Source organism: Herpailurus yagouaroundi, unplaced genomic scaffold (assembly GCF_014898765.1).
Source record: "Herpailurus yagouaroundi ecotype Mexico unplaced genomic scaffold, PumYag 161, whole genome shotgun sequence".
Lineage (NCBI taxonomy): Eukaryota > Metazoa > Chordata > Mammalia > Carnivora > Felidae > Herpailurus > Herpailurus yagouaroundi.
This window is the reverse complement of record NW_024412402.1, coordinates 18,647,636-18,672,723: the sequence shown is the minus strand read 5'-3', so window position 1 is coordinate 18,672,723 and position 25,088 is coordinate 18,647,636. Positions and strand designations below refer to the sequence as shown.

Sequence of the window (25,088 nt, the reverse complement as noted above, 5' to 3'; positions counted from 1 at the left end):
GCGGGGCTCGAACTCACGGACCGCGAGATCGTGACCTGGCTGAAGTCAGATGCTCAACCGACTGCGCCACCCAGGCGCCCCAACTCCATTGTCTTTAAACTAAGATGAGTATACTATATTGACTGGCAAGTCTACTGTTTCTCTAGTCCACTCCCTCTCTCCCTCTTGCTACCCCTGCTTTAAAGAGAAATAGAAGTAGGGCACCTGGGTGGCTCAGTCGGTTGCGTATCCTACTCTTAATTTATGCTCAGGTCATGAGCTCATTGTCGTGAGATGGAGGTCCAGGTGGGGCTCTGTGCTGGGCATGGAGCCTGCTTACGATTCTCTCTCTCTTTCTCTCTCTTTCTCTCTCTCTCTCTAAAAAAACAAAACAAAACAAAAACTCACTCTTTAAAAAAACAGAAAAATAGAAGTTATCATCTAGAAACTTTTTTCATATTCCCCTTCCCAGGCATAAAAATCTTCCATTGTTTATACTCTCCCTCTCTTCCTCTTCTGTTACAACAAAGGGCTTGTTCCTGCAAAATGTAATTTCCATTCCACTTATTATAACTTTTTGAGGAATTTAACACTGCTTTAACCCTTCTTTCTGTAATGGTTAAATGTCCCCTTCAATAAGATTCTTCCACAAACTTTTAATTAAGCTAATTTGATCTCAACAAAGAGAAACAAAGTAACATAAAACAAAACCCTCCCTTGACCCCCCAACAATTACCTCCAGCTAAATCTTTATCTTCCTCTTGAGAAACCTATCAAAGAGATGTCTGTATCCTCAATTGTCAAGCCACTTCCATTTGACTCTAATGGTAACACCCAACCCTTCACTGAAACAGCTTTTGCGAGGAAAACCAGTGACCTTCAAATTGTTAATCTAAAGAGTAATTCTCAGTCATCTTAATTGACAGTGGCTTTCATATCTGAAACACCATCTTCTTGAACTCCTGTGAAACCAGTGCTGGATTTTCACTATAGCTGCTTATTTCTGTCTCCTGTGCATACTAAGCCTACTCTCCCAGGACAGAAAATGTTGCAGTTGCCAAGACTGTCATAGTCCTACTTCTTTTAAGCTGTTTTGTATCTCTAGCCATGAAATCAGCAAGAAGTTAATATCAGCAGAAAGTTAATATTTCAGGATTTGTGGACCATATATTCTGTTGTAACTATTCAATTCTGTTGTTGTAAAGTGAAAGCAGACATAGACAATATGTAAATTAATAGGTGTGGCTGTGTTCTAATAAAACTGTATTTACAAAATCAGCCAGTAGAATGGATTTGTCCCATGGAATTTGCCAGTCTTCTGGTCTAGATAATCTCTTCCATATCCGTGGTTTTAACTGCTAGAGATGAATCAAAAACTTGTATGTCCATGACCTCCCCTCAAAGTTCCAAATGACTTTTGACATTTGCACTGAACTTTGGACTCAACAAGCGTTCTTATGATTAAAACTAAAGTCCTTTCAATGGTCCACAAATACTAAAAATATGGACCCACACTCATTAATTTTAAATATGATGCCTATTATTCTCTCACTCCACTCCAGTCATATGCCTTCTTTGCTGTTCCTTGGATATGAGCATGCCCAGCAGGCTTCTGCTCCAGGGTCTTGGTCCTGGCTATTCCTTCTATTTGAATACTCCCCTCCTGGATATCCACATGACTGGCTAATTCACCTCCTTCGCCTCTTTGCTGAAGTGTTACTTTCTCAATGAAGACTACAGCAAACGTCGTATTTAAAATAACATCTTCCACATTTTGACAGTTTCAATCTCCCTTTAGCTGCCCTACTTCTCTTTCCATAGCATTCACTTTCCAAAACACTGTATGCTTTACTTATTTATTGCATTAGTTTCATATTAGTTGCTTCCTCTTATAAGAATATAAACTACTGGAAGGTGGTGATGGTTTGTCTATCTTATTCTGATTTATCCCAAGAGCATAGAGAAGTGCCTGAAACCTAGTCCAACTCAATAAATACAAGAAGAAAAAATAAATAAATGAAAATATCTAAAGCTGTACTCATAGTACTTAAAATTAATCTTTAAGTAAAACCAAAATCTTAGATTCCACCTGCCATTTTGTCGTATCTAACGCTCTATCCAGTCTTGTTACAATTGACCTTCTTTCAGTTTCTAAACTGCACCATGATCCCTCACTCCTTAGAGCCTTTGATGTTCCCTCTGCTTGGAATGCCATTTCACTTTGCCCAACTAATATCTACATCTCTTGTAGCCCCAACTCAATCAATACTCTCTTCAAACTTCCTTGACTTTCCTAAGTCAACTAACATTATATGTTTTCAAGGTGCACATTTATTTCTGGACTTCTTTATTATTGTATTGTATATTTCCTCCACAGAGATTATAAACTCCACGAGGACAAAAATGTTATCTCTCTATCTCTATCTCTGTCTCCATCTCTCTCTCTCTCTCTCTCTCTCTCTCACACACACACACACACACACAATCTAAGCAGTTAGCACAGTGGTTGGCACTTACAGTGTGAGGGGGAAAAGGAGAAAGCAAATGCTGGGTTTTACTCTTGAATGAGATGAGTGATGTTATCTACAACTAAGTTAAGGAGAATAGACAAGATAAAGCATTTGAGTTTTAATTTGTCAAGTTAGAGATGGTTATACACTGGATAATTTCTTTTTTGGCTATGTAGCATTGGAACTTGGGAGAAGCCAAGGCCATGAATAGAGACTTGAGAATCATCATCGTATTGGATTGGATGAGATTCCCTGATCACACTGGACTGAATGAGAAAAAAGTCGGGGAATAGGACCCTGATGGGTTCCTTTCTGTAGGAACGGCAGACGCGGATGCCTCAACCAGAGGACTGAGAAGTAGAACAAGAGGAGACAGAGCAGAGGATGTTAGCAACGTAATGGTGAAAGGAAATGTACTAGGCTAAGGAAGGATATGTCAATATTGTGAAATGGTACAAATTATTTTAATAACGCCTCCCAAACGCAAGAGATAGTTCAGTAAAACAGTATAAAGGATGGTAAGAACAACACTGACCATTTATTGAAAATGTCACCATGCATCTGGTACTCAGCTGGAAATATTGTCCTGAGCCTTGGGAGGGAAGTATTTTCTTCCTATGTTTTTCAGATGAGGACAAGAAGGGATTAAAAGTTTAGGTAACTGTCTTTAATCACACAGTAATAAATGGAGTGCTGAGAACTCAAACCCAGATCTCTATAACACCAGTAGCTATGTTTTTAACACTTAAAACAGGTTTTCCCCAATGTCACGTATCTCTCTGTCTCTGTTACTATTTTTGCCTAAAACGTTCCACCATCTACCATGTTTACCATTATTTCTCTAATATTTTTCATCCAAATTTTTTTTTACTGTGGATTAGACTCATGTCCGAGGGTTTTATTTTGCATAAAGAAGAACACTTACCGATTATACTTTATTAAATGCTCAATTAATTACATTAAACAAGTTTATTTAGAAATGGATGGATATATATTGTTAATAAAGTTTTCTTAAACAAGTTAAGCCATATTTACAAATTTAGTATATCTAAGTCTTTTAAATATTTCAAACACCTTAAAGAGCAGTACAACACAAATAGAGTTACTATCTATAGTATCTGGAGAAAGTGCTATACTCAATCTAAAACCCATTTTAAATTGTTGGTACCATGCATTTGGCTCATTTTGTCATTGTACACTTGTTTTTATACTTGATTATAGTTATAGTCAGATGATACCATCCTAAGGCTATTCTCAAACTTATTCAGATATTTTCCAAAAGTCATAGTTATTTTCGACAAAAAGGATAAATGATAGCATCTCAGACCAGTCAAGGTTACAGGTTCTGGGTTATAAATTAATGGATTCTTGGCCAGGTGCAACATGTAGCTGTTTTTTCCTCTCCACAGAAATCTCTAGTAAAAGGCAACAGATTTATATGATCTGAAGAGAACCAGAGTATGTAGTTGCTTTTTCTGAATGTAACCCAAACTTGAGCTACGTAACATCAGATTCAGCTTCCTTTTTATGTCTTAACTTCACTAGGTATATTGATAAAGCTGTTGGGGCCCATGCCTTTTAGTTAGCTTTAAATATTTTGCCAACTGGGACCTTTACCTAGAATAATATTCTCTTAGAGTCATGTTTACCTGGCGTTATGTGGCTGTCTTGTTACTGTATTATATTTAACTGCCATTATTCACCATCACAACACGTTTACCAATTTTGCTATCATTGTTAAAAAAAATAAGCTTTACAAGCATCTTTTTTAAATTAGCAGTGTCAGTTGGAGGTGTATGTCCTAGGATAAACAGAATCAATTGCACACTTAGTCTTCTTTGAAGGAGCATAGGGGGTATTATCTTGAAACAAACTAAACTTTGGCAGTAAATGGTAATTTGGTTATTTACCACCAAACCCTTTTCAAACTGATAAGCTACCAGGATAAGTATGATCAGTTTTATGGATAAGTTTTTTTAATGAGTACAGTTCCCAATTTGTCTAGAACTCTCTGGATTACTCCAAGTATTCTGTATCTACCAAAATCTATTTACACAGAAAAAAGCAAACAAATATCTATGCTTTGCAACTATGTATTTTGAAGAACATATAAAATGCCCACATACAATAGCATTTGTTCAGTAATTAAACCGCTAAAATTAAAATTTCTGTTTTACCTTCTTTTGTGTGAAAACTTCCTAACCTTTCAAAACTTTTGTAATTAACCATAACTTTCATCCGCTTTAATATTCAAATGACTATAACCTTCCCAGTAGAGCTCCTTTGAGCCAACTTCTTTGTTCTTTATTACTGCCCTTGACAGTCTTAAAAATGTCCTTGCCTTCTGTCAATAATAGTCATTTCTAGCACTATGCTGATTTTTTTCTTGACTCAAATTATTTTCCTTGGAAGTCTTAGTTCTTTTTTAGTGGAGAATATTGGAGACCAAATCTGAAATGAACTAGAAATGCTAGACATGAACATGACTGTTGGTATGGGCAAAAGTGTTGTGGCTACTGTTTGTCCATGTTTTGACTCAGAGGTGAAAAAAAATATATATTTCCTTTTAGGAATCATTCATTACCTTTCTTTATCTCTTATTTCCTCAATTTAACATGAAGTGTTGATGTTCCCTACTTCTGTAAGGGCTATGATTTTCATCACTACTAAGTCTTTCTACAGTCGAAACATATAGTTTCAATTCATTTACTTTTAAAAAGGAAACTTTAGGGTGCCTGGGTGGCTCAGTTAGTTGAGTGTGTGACTCTTGATTTCAGCTCAAGTCATGACCCCAAGGCTGTGGGATGGAGTCCAACAGCAGGCTCCACATTGAGCAAAGCTTGCTTGAGGTTCTCTCTCTCCCTCTGCTCCTCTCCCCCACTCGTGCTCTCTGTCTCTCTCTCTCAATAAAAAAAAAGAAAGAAAGAAAGAAAGAAAGAGAAAAAGAAAGAAAGAAAAGAAAGAAAAAGAAAAAGAAAAAGGAAACTTTATGTCAGTACTTTAAATCGCTACCAGTATAATCTGCCCTATGTTAAAAAAAATTCCTAAAAATAAGAGCCCAGCAATGCACCCTGGCAGCACACGCACATGATGCACACACACACACACACACACACACACACACACAGACTCTCTCTCTCTCTCTCTCTCTCTCTCTCTCTCTCTCAATCAAAATTACAGTGGGGACAATAATGTTTTGAGGATCTTTGAGGACCCACTTTCCAGCGAAACAATCATAATTGCTTAAAATTATTTTAGAAACAACCATTTAAAGTCTCTGGAAATTGTAAGGTTATGCAGCAAATGAGGAATCATTTATTCAAGACAGTCTACTAAATTTTGGTAAAAACAGTGAGATTTTCTGCCACTTGAGCCATAACATGTTACTCGGCTCCCCCCAGCCCAACTGAGCATGATGGAAGCCCCACTTAATGGAGATATGGCCAAGAAGATAGAGCTGTCCATCAGCTTCCCATCAAGCACCATAGTACTTCCTGGGAGGGGCAGGTAATAGGCATTTGTCATTCCTCCCAGCTGCATGTTGCAGAAGCTACGTTCCAGGTAAGTATAGCTGAGAGAGGTCAGTAACTCTCTTTCTTCATGCATGCCCCACTGATAGAGTGGAAGTAAGACCACCTGAGAACACTGGAACCCTGTCCCTCCTCACCCCAGCTTGCTTATGAGAAGATCCTATACAGGAGAGAAAAGCCAAGAAGACCCAGAAGCTATTGCTGGCACCCATCTCTTTGAGTATAAAACAGAATATCTCTATGAGAGAAACAGGCCACTGTCCCCATCTCACTTCTACATCAGTGGCTTAAAGATTTTGCCCAGGAAGAGAGTCAGGTAAAAAAAAAAAAAAAAACACAAAACAGAGCATTATTCTCAAAGGAACAAATAGTTATCTGAAACAGAGTACTGATAGGGGAATTCGAGCCTCAAAAACGGTTGAGATTTTGATGGCAAGCAATTAAGAAAAGGTTGGTAGCTTCATGAGAGCAATAAGAGAAATTGTGGTCCAGCTAGTTTACCAGAGAGAACCAGGGAAAGAAAAAGCTATGAAGAGATCTCCCAAAGTTAGAACTAACCTCAAAGATTGACTTCAAAAGCTATTCCTGCTCAGGGTTCCAAACTGAATTGAATAAGACAGTGAAACAATTTATGCCCTTGGGTATTGTCAAAACCAATAGAACAATTAACTAGCAATTAGGGCAGTTTAAAGCTGGATGTAATGCCAACAGAGGCAGAAAGCTTATAATGGAAAGACACTGAGGGGGCCCTGCTAAAACCACTGTCATCACAAGGTGACTGTGTGCATGCCCAAGGCAGTGCCCTCTGTGGAGTGGCCGCAGAGACCTCACACTGGGGGAGAAACGTACTTCAATAAAATAGTCAGTGGAGCCAGATCACTGAGAAAATAAAGCAAACAATGAGCAACAGAAAGCTCTGTGAGAGAGGATAATTATCTAGAGTTGCTAAATTATCGAAAATGTTAAGTTTTCGACAAAATAACTACAAGACATGCAAACATATAGGAAAGTGTGACTGTAATTAAAAAAAAAGGAGGCAACAAAAATTGCCTTTGATTCAGAAAGGGACTCAGAGGTTGGACTTGATAAAGACTTAAAATCAGTAAACTTGAAGATAAATTAATAGACCATATGCAGTCTGAAACATTGAGAGAAAAAGAAAAATTGACAAAGCCACAAAGAAATGTGTGTTACTAGTAAGTGCAACAAGATATTTGTAATGGCATTAGCAGATGTAGAGAAGACGGTTGCAGAAAAAAAATATTGAATATATGTTTCAAAAAACAATGGCAGAACACATCTCAAGTTTGATTAAAGTTGTTGATCTACACATCCAAGAAGCTCAAGAAGATTAAGGCAGAATAAATGCAAAGAGATCCAGACCCCACTGCTTAATAGCAAAAATATTGAAACAAAAAGAAATCTTTAAAACAGCAAGAAAAAAAAATCTTGCCATGCACAGGAGACCATCAATAAGATTAAGGTCTTACTTCCTGTCAGAAGCAGTGGAGGCCAGGAGGCAGTTCATGACATATTCAAAATGCTGTCACTAAGAACCAGAAAAACAATCCTTAAAAAGAAAAACAAAGTAAAAACTTTCCCAGCTAAACAAAATTTGAAAGAGTATATTGCAAGCACACCCATTTTATAAGAAATACAAAGTTTTTAAGGCTGACAGCATCATTTTACTACGAAGGACATACCCAAGAAAATAATTTGAACACACATAAAAAACCCACAAATGTGACCACAAATTCACCTATGTTCACACATTTGATAACTCAGATGACATGGACCAATTCTTAGAAAGATACAACCTGTCAAAGCACACACAAGAAGAAACAGACAATCTGAATAGGCCAATATCTATTTAAAATTTTGAAAAAATAATCCATAACAGAAATGTCCAAACAGAAAGCAGCAAATTCTGATGGGTTCATGGTTAATTCTGTCACAAATTTAAGAAAGTCATTATACCAATTCTCTATGATCTCTTTCAGAGGACAGGAGCAGAAGGAACGTTTCCTAATTCATTCTATGAGGCCAGCATTACCCCAATCCCAAAATCAGACAAAGACATTATATTAAATAAAACTATATACTAATATCTCTCATAAATATAGATATGAAATTCTTAGTAAAATACTAGCAAATAAAAACCAACAATGTATGAAAAGAATTATATACCATAACCAAATGGGATTTATCTCAGGCATGCAAGGCTGGTTCAACATTCAAAAATCAATGTATAAAATCCATTAGATTAACAAGCTCAAAAAAAAAAAAATCACATGATTTTGTCAATAGTTGTGGAAAAATCATTCCACAAAATCCAACACCTATTTATGGTAAAAACTCTTAGTAAACTAGAAATTGTGAGAAATTTCCTCAACCTCATGAAGAACATCTATAAAAAGACCATAGCTATCAACATACTTAATAGTGAAAAACTCAAAGCTTTCCTTCTAAGACTAGGTAAAATGCAAGGATGTCCCACTACACCACTCCTTTCCAACATCATACTGGAAGTCCTAGCTAATGCAATAAGAGAAGAAGAAAATAAACAGTATACAGATTGGGAAGAAAGAAATAAAACTGTTTTTGTTTGCAGAATACATATTCATTTATGTATAAAATCCAATTGAATCAACAAAAAAGCCTGCTGGAACCAATAAGCAATTATATTAGGTTGCAGGACTCAAGTTTAATATACAAAAGTCAATCACTTTCCTATAAACCAACAATGGACAAGTGGAACTTTAAATTAAAAACATAATACTATTTATGTTAGCACCCCCTTATGAGATAACTTAGGTAAAAATCTAGCAATATGGTACATTGTCAATGAGGAAGATAGCAAAAGTCTGATAAACAAAATCAAGGAATAACTAAATAAATGGAGAGATATTTGATGTCATGAAGAGGAAGACTCAATATGATCCAGCTATCAATTCTTCCCAACTTCATCTATAGATTCAGTGCAATCCCAGTCAAAATGCTGTGAATATCAACAAGATGATTCTAAAATTTATGTGGAGAGATAAAAGACCCAGAATAGTCAATGCAATATCGATGTTGAAGAACAAAGTAGAAAGACTCACACTCTCTGACTTCAAGACTTATTTTATTTTGTTTTATTATGAAATTTATTGTCAAACTGGTTTCCATACAACACCCAGTGCTCATCCCAACAGGTGCCCTCCTCAATGCCCATCACCCACCCACCCCTCCTTCCCACCCCCTATCAACCCTCAGTTAAACGGGCACCCTCTTGCACTGTTGGTGGGAATGCAAACTGTTGCAGCCGCTCTGGAAAACAGTGTGGAGGTTTCTCAAAAAATTAAAAACAGACCTATCCAATGACCCAGCAGTAGCACTGCTAGGAATTTACCCAAGGGATACAGGAGTGCTGATGCATAGGGGCACTTGTACCCCAATGTTTACAGCAGCACTCTCAACAATAGCCAAATTATGCAAAGAGCCTAAATGTCCATCAACTGACAAATGGATAAAGAAATTGTGGTTTATATACACAATGGAGTACTACGTGGCAATGAGAAAGAATGAAATATGGCCTTTTGTAGCAACATGGATGGAACTGGAGAGTGTGATGCTAAGTGAAATAAGTCATACAGAGAAGGACAGATTCCATATGTGTTCACTCCTATGTGGATCCTGAAAAACTTAACAGAAGACCATGGGGGAGGGGAAGAAAAAAAAAAGATGGAGAGGGAGAGAGCCAAACCATAAGAGACTCTTAAAAAACTTCAAGACTTATTTTATTTTATTTTTTTTCAATATATGAAATCTATTGTCACATTGGTTTCCATACAACACCCAAGGCTCATCCCAACAGGTGCCCTCCTCAGTGCCCATCACCCACCCTCCCCTCCCTCCCACCCCCCATCAACCCTCAGTTTGTTCTCAGTTTTTGAGAGTCTCTTATGCTTTGGCTCTCTCCCACTCTAACCTCTTTTTTTTTTTTTTTTTTTTTCTTTTTTTTTTTCCTTTTTTTTTCCTTTTATTCCCCCTTCCCCTCCCCCATGGTTCAAGACACTGTTATCAAGACACTGTGGTACTGGCAAAAGAACAGAGAGCCCAGAAATAAACTCACATAAATATAGTCAACTGATCTTTGACAAAGGAGCAAAGGCAATACAAGAGAGTAAGATAGTCTTTTCAACAAACAATGCTGAGAAATCTGGACATTTACTTGAAAAAAAAAAAAGAATCTAGACATAGACCTTACATTCTTCACAAAAAATTAATTCAAAATGGATCCCAGATCTAAATGTAAAGTATAATACTATGAAACATCTAGAAGATAACACAGGAGAAAACCTAGATGACCTTGGGTATGACAATGACTTTTTAGATAAAAACACCGAAGGCACCATTCATGAAAGAAATAATTGATAAGCTAGACTTCATTAAAATTAAAAACTTCTCTGTGAAAGATAATGTTAAGAGAATGAGAAGACCAGCCAAGGGCTGGAAGAAAGTATTTGCAAAGGACACATCTGACGAAGGACTATTATCCAAAATCTGCAGAGAAGTCTTAAAACTTAACTATAAGAAAGCAAGCAACCCAAATAAAAAGTGGAAAGATATTAACAGACACCCCACCAAAGAAGATATACAGATGACAAATAAGAAAAGATGCTCTATATCATATGTCATCAGGAAATGCAAATTAAAACAACCACACTAAATGATAGTGAAGATGTGATACAAGAACTCTCATTCATTGCTGTGGGAATGCCAAATTGTTCCCTACTTTGGAAGACAATTTGGCAGTTTCTTATAAAACTAGCCTGACTCTTCATATGATCCAGGAATTGTGCTCCTCAATATTTACCTAAAACTCAAGATTTCTGTTGACACAAAAATGCACATACCAATATTTACAACAGCTTTATTCATAATTATGAAAACTTGAAAGCAACCAAAATGTCCTTCAGTAGGTGAATGGATAAACTGTGGCACATTAAGACAATGGAATAGTATCCAGCACTAGAAAGAAATGAGCTGTTAAGTCATAAAAAGACACGAAGGAATCTTAAATGAATATTACTTAGTGAATGAAGCCAACCTCAGGAGGCTAAATATTGTATGATTCTAACTACACGTCATTCTGGAAAAAGCAAAATTAGGGAGACAATAAACAGTTCAGTGGTTGCTGGGGTTGGTGTGTGAATGGGTAGGAAATAGACAGAACACAGAGGATACTTAGGCCAGTAAAAATACTCTGTATGATGTTATAATAATGGATGTACGCTATTATGCATTTGTCCAAATCCATGGAATACACAACACCAAGAGTGAACCCTAAAGTAAACTATAGACTTTGAGCGATTATAATGTGTCTGTGTAGGTTCATCCTTGGTAAAAAGAAATATACCATTCTGGAGAGCGATGTTGATAATGGGGGATGCTATTCATGAAAAGGAACTTAAAAGGATATTATTAAGAAACTGAAGGGGCAACCCACAGAAAGAGAGAAAAGTTTACAAATTATACATGTTCCAAGGGTCTAGTATCCAGAATAAATAATTCTTACAATTCAATAATAAAAAGACAACTCAACTGAAAATGGGAAAAAAAGATCTGAATGGATAGATCTACAAAGAAGATACACAAATAGCTAATAAGCACACACAAAAAAAACATCAACATAATTTGCCCCTATGGAAATGAAAATCAAAAGCATCATTAAATACCACTTCATCACTTCTTTTATAATCAAAAATAGAGATAATAAAAAGTGTTGTCAGGGTGATGGCTGCCCAGCTCTGTGTAAATACCAAAATTCATTGGATTGTGCACTTAAAATGGATGAACTTTGTTATGTGAATTCTATTTCAATAAAGCTGTTTTTTTTTTAAAAAAAAAAACACCCACCTGGGTGGCTCTGACGATTGAGCCTCAGACTTCAGCTCAAAGCGTGATCTCACGCTTCATGGGTGAGAGCCCCACGTTAGGCTTTGGGCTGACAAAATATAAACATTACAAATATTGACAAAAATAAACATTAAAAATGCTTAGGGAGTGTTATTTTTATGAGAATGTAGGGTTGTTTGTTGTTGTTGTTGTTTATGTGTTTTTGAGGTAGAGAGTGCCAGTGGGGGCAGGGAAGGGGACACAGGATCCCAAGCAGGCTCCACGCTGACAGCAGTGAGCCCGATGTTGGGCTTGAACCCAGGAACCCTGAGACCATGACCTGAGCCGAAGTCCTGATGCCCAACTGATTGAGCCACCCAGGTGTCCCTTATAAGAATGTAGTTTTATAAGAATATGGATAAGAGATCTTCAACTCAGCCTGGAGGTCTAGGATTTGGGGGAAGACAGCCTCTGGACAACAGTTCTTGAATTTTAAAAGGAGTCATCTGGCCAACCAGAGAAAGAGAGAGAAAAGGCCTGGAGTGGGGGTGGGGGGTGGGGGGACAAGTGTAAAGAAAGAGAGAGATCATGTTGTGGTAGAGTATTCCACAGGAAAACTACAAATTCAGAGGTAACATGAACTCAGATGAAGCTTGCAAAGTAAGCAAAGGTCATAATACAGAGGGCTTTTTATTTATTTATTTTTTTTAATTTTTTTTTCTTTTTTTTTTAAAAAAATATTTTTTTTTTTCAACGTTTATTTATTTTTGGGACAGAGAGAGACAGAGCATGAACGGGGGAGGGGCAGAGAGAGAGGGAGACACAGAATCGGAAACAGGCTCCAGGCTCTGAGCCATCAGCCCAGAGCCCGATGAGGGGCTCGAACCCACGGACCGCGAGATCGTGACCTGGCTGAAGTCGGACGCTTAACCGACTGCGCCACCCAGGCGCCCCCAGAGGGCTTTTTAATGCCAAGTTAAGATGTTCTAACTTAATTCTATGCCCGTTGTAAAACCATTGATGGACTTTTGATAAAAGACATAATAATGATGATGATGATGATGACGACAATGCAATTTGCATCTTCTGCACTGGGCAGTTGGATTCTTCAAGAAAAAAAGAAGCAGAATGGGAAGGATGAAACTGAAGGTGGTGACCACAGCTGAGATATAGACAAGAAATGATGACAGCAGGACATAGACCAAGGGGGATGGAGTTGAAGAGCAGTAGAGGAGGGAGCAATTGGAGGAAGACTGAGGAGGTTAACAAAAGGTGTTATGTCTGCTAGGTTTGTGATATTGCTTGCAAGGGGAAAGTAAGAAGAGAGAAGAATCCAGGCCCAGGCCCAAATTGCCAACAGAATCATCCAGTAATATCTGAACCAACAAGTGAGCTAAGGAACACAGGAGGAAGACTGTGTTTCGAAAATGCTGTGCGATGTTTGCTCTTGAAAATCAGTTATGTGCCTTTTTCATCTAGTAGATCCAACATATACTACACTGCAAAGCAAATAGCTGATGGGACATATTGCAATAGATCCAGATTCCCAAACCGAGTGTGCAAGAGCTCAAGTTCCTGCTGAGCCAATTCCCCTAAAGCCAAAAAGGAAATAGCCAGTGTTTGGGGCAAATGTGAGAAATAGCTGAACACTCTACTGGTTTCTAAGCCTGCCTGGTGCTTCTACAAAATGAGGTCCCTGCCAAAGTTCATGGGGACAGGACTGGGGAGGGGAGGATGCTATTGGGGTGGAAAAATAGGAATGCTTTGCAGAATTTTGATTTAGAGCCTCAGCTGTAAATGCCCGTTGTTTCACTAACTTCATTTTGCTAATGCAAGAACAGCTTTTGCAGTAATAACATATTTCAGTGTGAATGTCTTTTTAATAATCCTTAATTTGAGTCCTAATTCCCTTGATAGCCACTTTGAGGAGATAACCGCATTCCAAAAGTAACATCGCGTGAGCGCATTTGAGAAAAGACTAGCCATATGTGCACACACACACAAAATCATAAAGCGGGTACACGTATTTTAATTCATTATCATATTTCTTAAATGTCATCAAAGGAAGACCCCGAGCCCTGTAATAAGCAACCGTTCAGAATTTCACGGGCATCAGCAATTAACAGCCCGTACCTTATCACCAGTCAGAATTTGTGCAGGACGGAGATAGAAGACACAGATGCTGTGATAAAAAGAGCAATAGCAGAGAAAGACAAAAGAGATGAATAGAGAAAAAAGCACAACTTCTAATGTAACCACAGAAGCCAGGGCAAGTGCACAGCTATGGGGACAGCTGAATATATTTTATCATAGGATCTGATATAATTTAGCAACATTTTTTTTTTTTTTTTATCCAGTGGAGAGAGCCAACAAGCTAAGTCGGATCAATGAGTTGACACTGATGGGTCCAGAGTAACAAAGCTGCCAAGAAAACATTAATGCCAACAAAGAAATATGTGTGTGCCCTCACCTCTCCCCTCCTGAGCCCTTGGTAGAATACATTTATTTTTGTGTTAAAGAAAATTTTTCACAGTAGCACCCCTACTCCTGATCCATTCCCAGCTGTTCTATTCTTCCCACCTGCAGTCATTCTTAACTCTTGCTCTGAGAACAGTTTCATGAGACCAGCTTTGAAATTTGGACCAGGAGTCTCAGAGAGGCTTAGACACCATAAAAGAAATACCAGCAACGCCATATGTTTATACAACATACTTCACCTAGCCTGCCCGGAGGGAAGAATTAATTAACAAAGGGGAAACCAAATATCAGATTCATTATTCTTCCACCTCCACAGTCCAGACCAAGTCAAGTCTCCTTGTTATCAGGGTTTTTTGTTTGGTTATCATCCTACATTCCTCCTTTATTGTACTTATCAAAATGTTCTTGAATAATTAATTGTGTAAGTATTTTTTGTTGTCTGTTTCCCTGACTGTGAACTCCAGGAGAATAGGGACTGTGTTTGTTCACCAATCCCTTCCCCGAAGCTCATGAACACTCAGTAAATATGTGTTTAGTGGTTGAAGGAGGAAGCTAGGAAGAGGGAGGAAGGAAAAAGGCAAAAGGAGAACAGGTAAGACAAAAAGAAATGTCAACTCTTGGTTACTCATGAGCTGAGTATATAGCTAAACATTTCACAGGCATTTTGGTTCTATATGTTTAATAAGCATTTGGGCAATGTGACCCCACCAGAGTTTTACTCATACGTAAGAGGTCTTACAATTTATGATCCAGGTTGCATTTGCCACAAGATATGCCTGCTACTGGCCTGCCATTTCTTCGTCCATTACTATGAACAGAGAAGGCAAGATCAGCTCTACAATTTATGAAATTTCTGTCTCAAGACCCAACAATGCACACATATTTGAACGGAAAGAAAAGCACAGCAGAGTGATCCAAAAGAAAAAAATACAGTAAGCATAATTTCATTTGATCACAACTCTCTACCTTTGCATTGGATAGTTCCATCATTTATGCACCACTTCAAAAGTAGCCCCAATCACAAGAAGTCTTAAACATCATGAAACAATCATCTACAAGTAGCAAAATAATTGTTCATTATTTCTGGTGATGCTATAAGTACAAAACACAACACACGACACACACACACACACACGCACACATACGCACACATACGCACACATATGCACACATACAGATACCCCTGGTGGTGGCACCCTAAAGGTAACCTGTCTTTAAAATTTTCCAAAGGACATAGGTTCTACAGCACTAAGCAATAGAACTTTGTGGAATCATGATGTTCTTTATTGATGCCATCTCCAATAGGGTAGATTCTAGCCACATGTGCCTATTGAATACTTGAAATGTGGTTGATGAGACTACAAAATTAAATCTTTAATTTTATTTAATTTTAATCCATTTATAGAAATTTTAATAGCCATATATGGTTACTGGCTACTGTGTAAGACAACTCATGATAACACTCAAACAACTTGGCTGACGAGGAAGTCCGGCCTTGACCTCATACTCTTTGACTTTCTAATTCCAAAAATAGTCTGAATAGGTACTTCTAGCAATATCTGACTATCCTTCAATTGATCAGCCAATAACTGGAGATATATTAAACTGTGCAAATGAATATTAACCTCCCTTTCCGTAATTTGAATTGAAATGTCTATTTCTGGAGTGACCTCTTTGGTTTATATACAACAGAGAAGGGGGCATTGTCTCTAAAATGTTGGAATGCACATGCCTTATATGAAAGAAGACATGTAACTAGGGACGCCTGGGTGGCTCAATCGGTTAAGCGTACAACTTTGGCTCAGGTCATGATCTCGCTGTTTGTGAGTTCAAGTCCTACGTCGGGTTCTATGCTAACAGCTCAGAGCCTGGAGTCTGCTTCAGAGTCTGTGTGTCCCCCTCTCTTTTCCCCTCCCATGCTCATGCTCTGTCTCTCTCTGTCTCTCAAAAATAAATAAACATTAAGAAGGAGAAGAAGAAGAATGAGAAGGAGAAGGAGAAGAAGAAGACATGTAACTCTATGCCCTGGTGCGTCTAGGTAGTTTCAAATGTGGAAGACGATCGTGGGCAGGAAAGATCAGTGGAAATCTGAGAGGCTCAAACTGAGAGAAATAGAGTGGTTAGTTCACAGTCTGAATCTTACAAAGGCAGGAGATAGAAGTAGAGTGGATGTTTATTCTAACAAGGGCTCAGTAGAGGTTACCTAACTGTATACCAGTGAAAATCAGTCTGAATGCCACCTTAGCACTGTAGACTCTCAATACTCGTCCTGGATCATAAAGCACATAGAGACAAATTTCCGCCAAATAACTCTTCCTAAGGGTTCAAATAAACTTTAGGAATTATCTGAAGATTTTAGCTGTCAATGTTTCCTCTCTTTCTCATTCCCCTCCCCTAGTCTTTTACTTATAAATCAGTAATAGGGGCCCCTGGGTGGCTCAGTGGTTAAGCATCTAACTTTGGCTCAGGTCATGATCTTACGGTTCATGGGTTTGAGCCCCACATTGGGCTCTTTGCTGACAGCTCAGAGCCTGGAGTCTGCTTTGGATTCTGTGTCTCCCTCTCTCTGGCCCTCCCCTGCTCACACTCTGTCTCTTTCTTTCATTCAAAAGATAAATAAACATTAAAAAATATATATCAGTAATCAATTTTTGGCTATCTACTATGTTCCAGGCTCTGTATGGAGCATTAGGGGCTCACCAGTGAACTAGACCGAGACCTAACCTTTAAAGAGCCACCTTAGGTTGGAGAAACAAGTAAACAGTATTAAGTTGCCCTAAAAAATAAAAAACTCATTGAAAAACTAACATCAAAAATTTTTGAGCTTCCGCTAAATGAAAGCTGGAATAAACACGCGGTATTTGCACACAGTTCCGGGCCCAGACACCACTACCACCAAGCTCACTGCCCTTACACGTACACAGGCACACACACAGGCGCACACACACACACACACACACACACACACACACATGCAATAACTTTTGTATACTCTACAAAGCCCAGAAAAATGACAGGGTGGACTTGTTTTTTTTTTTTTCTTTTTGTTTTATTTTTATAGAAAATATTCATACCATGATTTTTGCCTGCCTTTACTTTTCCAGGATGCCAAAGGTAACACTATTCAAAATTTCCAAAACTTTTAATTAATTTATTTTGACTGCTACATATTTTACATTACTAAGGATACCAGGTATTGGTCAGTGGGATGACATAGAAACCAGGTAAAGATGCTGATGCCACCATCCAGGCTGGCAAGCTCTGTAGCCACATGCATTCAAGAAAAGGTCTAGCTTGGACGTTAGTGTTGGATTGTTTACACTTATTTGGAGAAGGGGGATGTCGCCCTGACACACTTTTGTTCTAGAGGGATCCGTTGATTTTATAATTGAGCTGAGTTTAAAATGTGAAACAGATTGGCTTTGCTGGCAAACTCAGAGCACAGGTGTGTTTATTTCTTCATAAAACAATGGTGCTCCTATACAAAGCCCCAGGACCCCAGATGGACCCCCTATTTCTCTCCACACAACCTCATCACCTGAATCACAGATGGAACCTACTTAACTCATTCCTTATGCTTTATACTCCTCTCTTAGGCTCACTTAATTACCCTGAGCTATTGCTGAGTTATTTTTCAAGGACATATCTTTAAAATTATATCTCTTAGTTTACCAACGGGCGTACATTTTTAAAAAAATAATCTGATGCCTGATATGAATGAATATCTCTCTTCAGTAGTGAAAGTGCCATCTGTTCCTTAGAGTTTCAATTTCATGGAAATACTGTCTTTGCTTTGGTTGCCCTTGCTCCCACCCACCACGTTATCCTCTTATAATACTCCCCTCCCCCAAGATACCATCTCAGGATTCATCAAAAGCATTACACTTTTTCAAGTTTTCCCATGTTGAATTAAAACAACCAGAATACTGAGTTTCCTTTTTATGTCCCTTTATTTATGACTCAGTATTCCTAACTCAACCTCTGCTATTGACCTTGGGTCACAGAGAAGAATATAACAAGAGGCTATTGTTTCAAATAACACACAATAAATAAAGGAGATGCATAAGCAGTTTTAATACATGGCCATGCGTATGATAATATAACTATGATAACAAAGCTAGGATTAGATCAGAAAAAGAAGAGCAAGTCCGTATGAAGGGCCAAAAAACTCCCCAGAGGAGACTCTTCTTTTGTAGAGTTTGATAGGAGCCAATCATATATAAAAGCAGGAGGAGATTATTTGAGGTCAGAAGCAGGCAATTATTCCAGGTTTAAAGGATACATGATTGGGTGTTTGTAACTAGAGGTATGTATAAGAAACTAAATATTTATTGAGCACTTGTTCTATGATAGACATTTAGTATGAATCTGAATACATTGTTTTATTTATTCCTACTGCCACCTAGAACCAGAGATAGTTTTCCCATCTTACAAGGGAGGGGACTGAAGCTTAGAGAGTGTAAGTAAACTACCTAAAGCCACAGAGCAAGAAGTAGGGACATAATTTAATACCATATGCAAAGTCTGTCTAGTCCTTCCACTATATTTTGTAAGATTTTCTCAACTGATCTTCCTTCATGAGAAGCAGATTTGGCCAAGTTCATAGGCAAACATTATCTTGTGCTCTCTGCACCCCTCCCCCCCGCCACCCCCAGAGTTCTATTCCTGTTATCAGATAACAGAACATCAAGTACAATTTCGTTCAGGGAGTGATGAATCCACAGGTAAGCTCTGGGAGTTCAGCATGCCTGGATACCTTTCTGGTGGGATGTCATGTCCACTGGAGGTCTCTGTTTCCCTCAACCCTTATTCCAAACTTTTAGAGAAACTACTGGCAAGGTTATGCTAAGGATAAAGTTAAACTCTGCCTGACTTTCTTCAGGCTCTAGGCTCTGGAAGTCAGTCCAAAGTCAAGAAAGCCAACAGTGCTTTTCCTGGTCATTAGGTTTATCAACTCTCTGTATCTCGTATACGCTCCATTAAAGGAGCTGTGTGACATCTACAAGAGAAACAAAACAACAGTCAGGATGACAGTAGCAGCAGCTCTTAAAATAATAGAACCACTTCCTTAGGGGGGAAAACCTTAAAAGTTAAGTTACTTTCTCATTTAGTTATCTCTACCCATTATTCACACCAATGTACACTTAGCAGGGGAAACGCAAGGCAGCCCTTTACTGCAGTGAATGGATTCTAACTTTATACAGGGTGCCAATTTTCTGACATCTGTGGAGTTGCGCTCAGAACTTGTTCTTCCTGGGAATTAGACTGATGTGTCTTGGCCATGGCTGGTTAGCTCTGATGGTTAGGGCACTATGCTAATAAGGCCAGGCTCATGGGTTTGATGCCAGTGACATCCAGTCAACCATGCCTGTCCCTTTCCATTCATTCCACAGCCATTTATGGAATGTTTACTAGGTGCCAGATCATGTGGAAGGCAATAAACAAAGTGAAAAGGGGCTACTCTTATTCTGAAGGAACTCACAGTTTAATGGAAAGACAATGGCACAGACAGAATAAGTCATCAGTGGGCAAATGATCAAAGTGCTCTGACGGCAGACAGAGAAGCAATCCCAGAGCCTTGGCAGTTGTCAGGATATGGTAGCATCCTTGGAGGATAAATGAACTGTACAGTGAAGAAACAATGGGCCTCACCAGACTTTCAGGTCATGCACACACATACAGAGATGTTTGTTGCTAAATATGATGCAGCCTGCCTGTGAAAAATGAATGAATAACATATTGGAAGAGCTGTGACTAATTCCACCTAAAATCGGCACCCAGTGGGTAGACCTCAGCCCCTGGAGTGAAAAGTCCCAAGATAGATTTCAGCCTAGGCCAGAAGCTCCTCTTCCCAATACCTATCAGAGTTAGTGAGGTTAATAAGGGCCAGTGAAGGTCTCCAACCTGATCCCTAGGAACGTTCTAGCCATAGAAACATACGTCCTTCCACCCATAACCATGAAGGAAAACAGCCAGAAGTATTTATCTGACCAATGTCTCTAAAATGGGAAAATGTGAATGGATCAATGCAAATCAACCACTCCTGAAGAAAGAAATCTCAAATTATATATCACACAAATTTTAGATATACACGCAATGCAGTAGTACAGTATTAATCTTACCACGGTGCTCTGGCAAAATTACTCTGCTGCATTTCCGATATTTGGAATGAGGGTGTTCTCCACATTTAAAATAGAAGGGCACTGAATCATGTAGCATAGGGATGACTTCTGCAAGGCTCTGTCATAATTCAGGAGTAAGGGCAGAAATAATAGAGTAACAAAGAATAGTATGAGTAAGGAAACAATAGCCCTGCCCTTGGCTGTCAGCTAATCTCTCTAGAATGGGGGAATGGAAGGATCCTGGGGTCTGGACCCAGACAGTCTTTGGCTCTGATCCTACCTCTGCCAATGATTGACTATGTAACCTAGTACAAGTTCACGGAATGTCCCCTGGCCTCAGTTCTTTATTTGTACAATAAAAGAATAATTCCACTGCCACAGGATGGCTGTGAGTTTTAAATAAGATATTGGATGCAAAGTACTTCAGATGACACATAGTAGAAATCAAAATATGCCAGTGACCTTCTCTCATTTTGCTTGCATCTGAAAAATGTGTGCCATCTCCCAGATATGCAAAGCTCTGAGGTCCTGAGTGATAGATCTTCTAGAAATCCAAAGTCATTATTTGCGCTGTCACTTTATTCTGATATTTGAAAGATCTCTTTAGAACAGCCCCAACACGTGACTGGGATACAATTAGGGATTTGCATTATTTTGGTCCTGCTAACCTCTGGTCCTCCAAAACATAAGAGGGTTGAGCTAACTGACACATTATATGTTATAGAAACAGGCAGCTCACATTCAGGTTGAAGATTAAACTGAGCCTGCCTATTGCCAGAGCTTTGTTTATCACCTCTGCATGTTAACTATTGCCATTTAGCAAGCCTGGGTGCTGTAATTATTACCTGAAGCAAATAATATAGTCAGCACTTTATAAGAAATGCAAACTCCTCACCCTTCCTTTGGTTCTCAGAGCAATACCATTAATTATGATAAATTCTTCTGATATTTCTGTGACTGTGGTAGGTAATTTCTTAGGTATTCCTCTGCAATTTGACATCAATCATTGTCCACTTAGCATAAATTAGGGCCAAGACTCCGTGGCTGAATTTCACTGCTTATTATGCCTCATTCAGGGGAGCTAATTCCTTCTTAAATATGTATGAAAAAATTTAAAGGTAATTTTTTTTAGCATTGAATGTTTTCAGGGCTACAGTTCTGTTGTTCCCCAGGCACAAAACTCATGCAGGGATTGTTAGAAGCCATCCTGTCTTTCCGCCCTATGAGGAGGATAAAGTTCCTAGTAGAGTCCTAAAACTTCCAGATTCTGGGTTTTTGAATTTTTTACACAATGTTCAATTAACACATCCCACTACTTTGTCTAATTGTCTCTTGCCTTCCTCTTCTCCACAACTCATTTAATGAACTTGACAAAGTAGATTCTCATTAATTGAAAATCTGCAAAAGTGCTGGACTATTGATTGCTTCTTTTCAGTGCATTTAAATCCTCAGAATAGATACCACCCAGGACGGAGGGTCAGAATAGTAGTATCTCCACATAGCAAGGTCACATGACATTAGGACACCAGGAAGAACTTCCTGAGGAATTTGATCCCTCCTTTCTTTCCTCTCTTCCCATGGATTCAAACATCTGAAGTTGTCCCTGGAAAAAGTGGCTGACAGCTCTCCAGAGCGGCATGCCCATGTGAAGGAACCTCCCTGCTTATTGAATCTGCACTTAAAGTTGGGGAAATCTTATGATTTCTATGATACAGGAATTTATCAGTGAACATTCATATAGCGATGTTCTAGAACTCAGCAAGGCACTACTGACACTAAGCAAATGTGGCTATGGCCCACTGACTGTTGGGTGGGTGGGACTTGTTTTCCTGGAATGGAATATAGCAGTGACAATTCCCACAGCTCAGTTGTCTGGCATTGAAAATAGCTTCTCCCATGTAATCAGATGTGGAATGAATCATAGGTCTGGAGAAATAAGTGAGGATTCATGAGGAAGGTGAAATTTGAGTTGCAGCCTGAAGAATCCCCTGGGACAGGTAGATGGGGTGGGTGTTATAATAATCATACTGGCATGAGAAGCAGTAAGTGGTTAAGAAGAGTGACATCCTTCACGAACCAAGGAGAAGGTTGGCGGTTGGCCTGCTGTGCAATAAAGGTCTGACTGGAGAGTGTAATGTCAGATGGGTTTGCTGAAGCCAACCTTACAGTGTTCATGCTCTTTCAGATCTAGGACCTTGGCACAGGACAAATATTGCAGCTTACGGGAGAGGGGGTAGGAACTTCTCTCTACTAAATAAAGAAGATATTCTTGTAACCACTGTATAGACATCCCTCACAACTACAGAGTACAAAAAACACCATTTGACAAGGCAAAACAAAACAAAACAAAAAATGGTTAGACCCAAGACACTGAAACTCAACGTTTCATTTTTATAGATGAGGCTGGGTCTTGTGCCTTTCGGTGACTTACCGTCACATAGTCTGTCAGTGACTGCAAAGTGTTTCCTCTCGGACTACGGGGCCCTTTATTTTTGCTCTCCTTAACGACCCTCAACTCACTCCAACTTGTTCTGCCCCTTTAGAGAAAAAACTTCCTAATGATCATTCACGAAGCCTGTCCCTCCACTAAAATCCTCTTCCATCCCAGATTAAGATTCCAAGGTCTAGCTCCAATGTCACCTCTCTGAAGAGGCTCTGCTGATTCTGGAGACCAGTCATGGTGCCGCCCCTTCCCTGAACTCACAGTCTTCACCTGGAACTCTGATGGCTCTGGTTCTACGCAAGTCTTGTTCCTAGCCACTTAGATGCTTATCATATCTTTGAGGTTATACATCTCTCCAGGATGAGAATCTTGGGTTGTTCATCTTGGTATCCCCTCTTGGCTTAGCACTTAACGAATTTGGTGAATTATTGTACCAAGTGTATTTACATCAACCAGTAGCTATCAAACACAATGTGCCCGAGCCATGAGTAAAAGTCTAATATATAGCTGAGGATGATGCCTCAGAAATGTATTTCAGAGCATTTCCCGACCTTCGTCATCATCGTTATCATCATCATCATCATCATCATTATCACCGTTATTGCCCACAGTGTGCTAGGCGCTCATTGTGACTTAGAACATTACAAATGTATGGGCATTCTGCCCATAAGTGGAGTTACCAGTTGGGACAAGATATCTTCCCCTCTAAACTCACTCTGTGAAATGTTGGCAGGTCTGATGGATTTGCCAAGCTAGCCGGCTTTGGTGGGAACTGAAACAATTTGTCAAACTCCAAGGGTTTGTAAGCATGAACGTGTATGGGAAAGGCAACTTAATGTTGCCTGGAATGTGAATCCAGAACTTTTAGCCAAGGCCAGACAAACCAGAAAGGAAATATCCCAAGGACACTGAAGTGGGCAACACAAGCACCTGTGCAATTGACTCTGGTTAAAGGTTGACAGCAGGGAAGATTGACATCCTTGATTTCTAAGCAGTGAGAGTGCCAGGCTCCTGCAGAAAGGGGGTTCAGCCTCAAATTAAAGCAGCTATTTATAGGGATGGAAGGGGAATTGAATTCCCAAACCACTACTCTCGCCCTTGGCCTCTACTGACGCTCAAGTGTTTGGGGGGGGATTGTGTGCTGAGTCAACAAACACAGGGAGTCAGAGAATTGCATGTAATAGTGATTTGAGATACCTGTTGCTAAATAGGCATGGTCTCAGGTCTGTATCTTTAAGGAGCCTGGCCTCCGAATCAGGGGCTGTGATGGTGTTTAGAATCACAAAGTCTGAGTGACTGTGGAAATGTACTGGAAGGGAAAGGAAATTGGAATTGATCTATGTGATCTAGAGCGGGGTTTGAGGATAGGGATGGGTTGAGTATGGGGGGGAGATGCGGGAGTCCTGGAATGCCCACAAGCCACTATCTGCCCACTGTGGGCACCTAATAAAAGTGGTCTATTCCCAGACTGGTTGCCAGCTCTGTATCATCCAGCATTGTGACTTTAATTCATTGAACTCTGTGCCTAATCTTCTTCAGAGTATTACTGTGGTTAGACAGGCCAGGATGTTTCATTAACACGTCTCTATCAAACCCTGTCAGCAAAACTAATAATAGATACTATTTATCAGCTATTTATTTCAATGAACATTGCTCTAAACTTTCCACATGTGTTCGTTTTACCCTCGTAAAAAGGCCAAGAGGTGGAAAATACTATCATTCTCCATTTTACTGATGAAAAAACCTTAGAGACAGAGAAGAGAGATAACCCAGTTGAGGCCACGCAGTTGGCAAGTGGGGGATCCTAATTCAGGCAGTCTACTCCAGACCCAACACTCTTCAGCTGTATGGGACACGGTTGCTGGAGCCTGGACTGCCAGAGATGCCTTAACCCCTGAGAAAGATGTGTTCACAGTAGGCTCCCCAAGATGGAGACTGGTCAACTTAGTCACAGAAATCTAATCTGATATAATCAACCCTTTGGTCTTCATGCCAAGGGCAGACTTCTCTTGTCTCTCCTCCTCCTCTGCCCACCCTGCTGACTGTGGCAGATGATAGACCTGACACTTGGGAAGGCAGGATAGACCACTGGCTTCTGCCTTTTTGCTCAGTTTCCCATTGACTCTGCAGGGGATTGGGTGAGGGA

The 25,088-nt window shown here is 39.3% G+C and overlaps 1 long non-coding RNA gene and 1 pseudogene across 1 annotated transcript in view; one reads left to right on the top strand and one right to left on the bottom strand.

Annotated features, from left to right (window-relative positions):
- The window catches only part of LOC121035298 (uncharacterized), a 43,896-nt gene that overhangs the window by 7,276 nt on the left and 11,532 nt on the right, over window positions 1–25,088 (top strand). The window lies entirely within an intron of this gene.
- LOC121035678 (uncharacterized) lies at window positions 3,887–3,942 on the bottom strand (annotated as a pseudogene).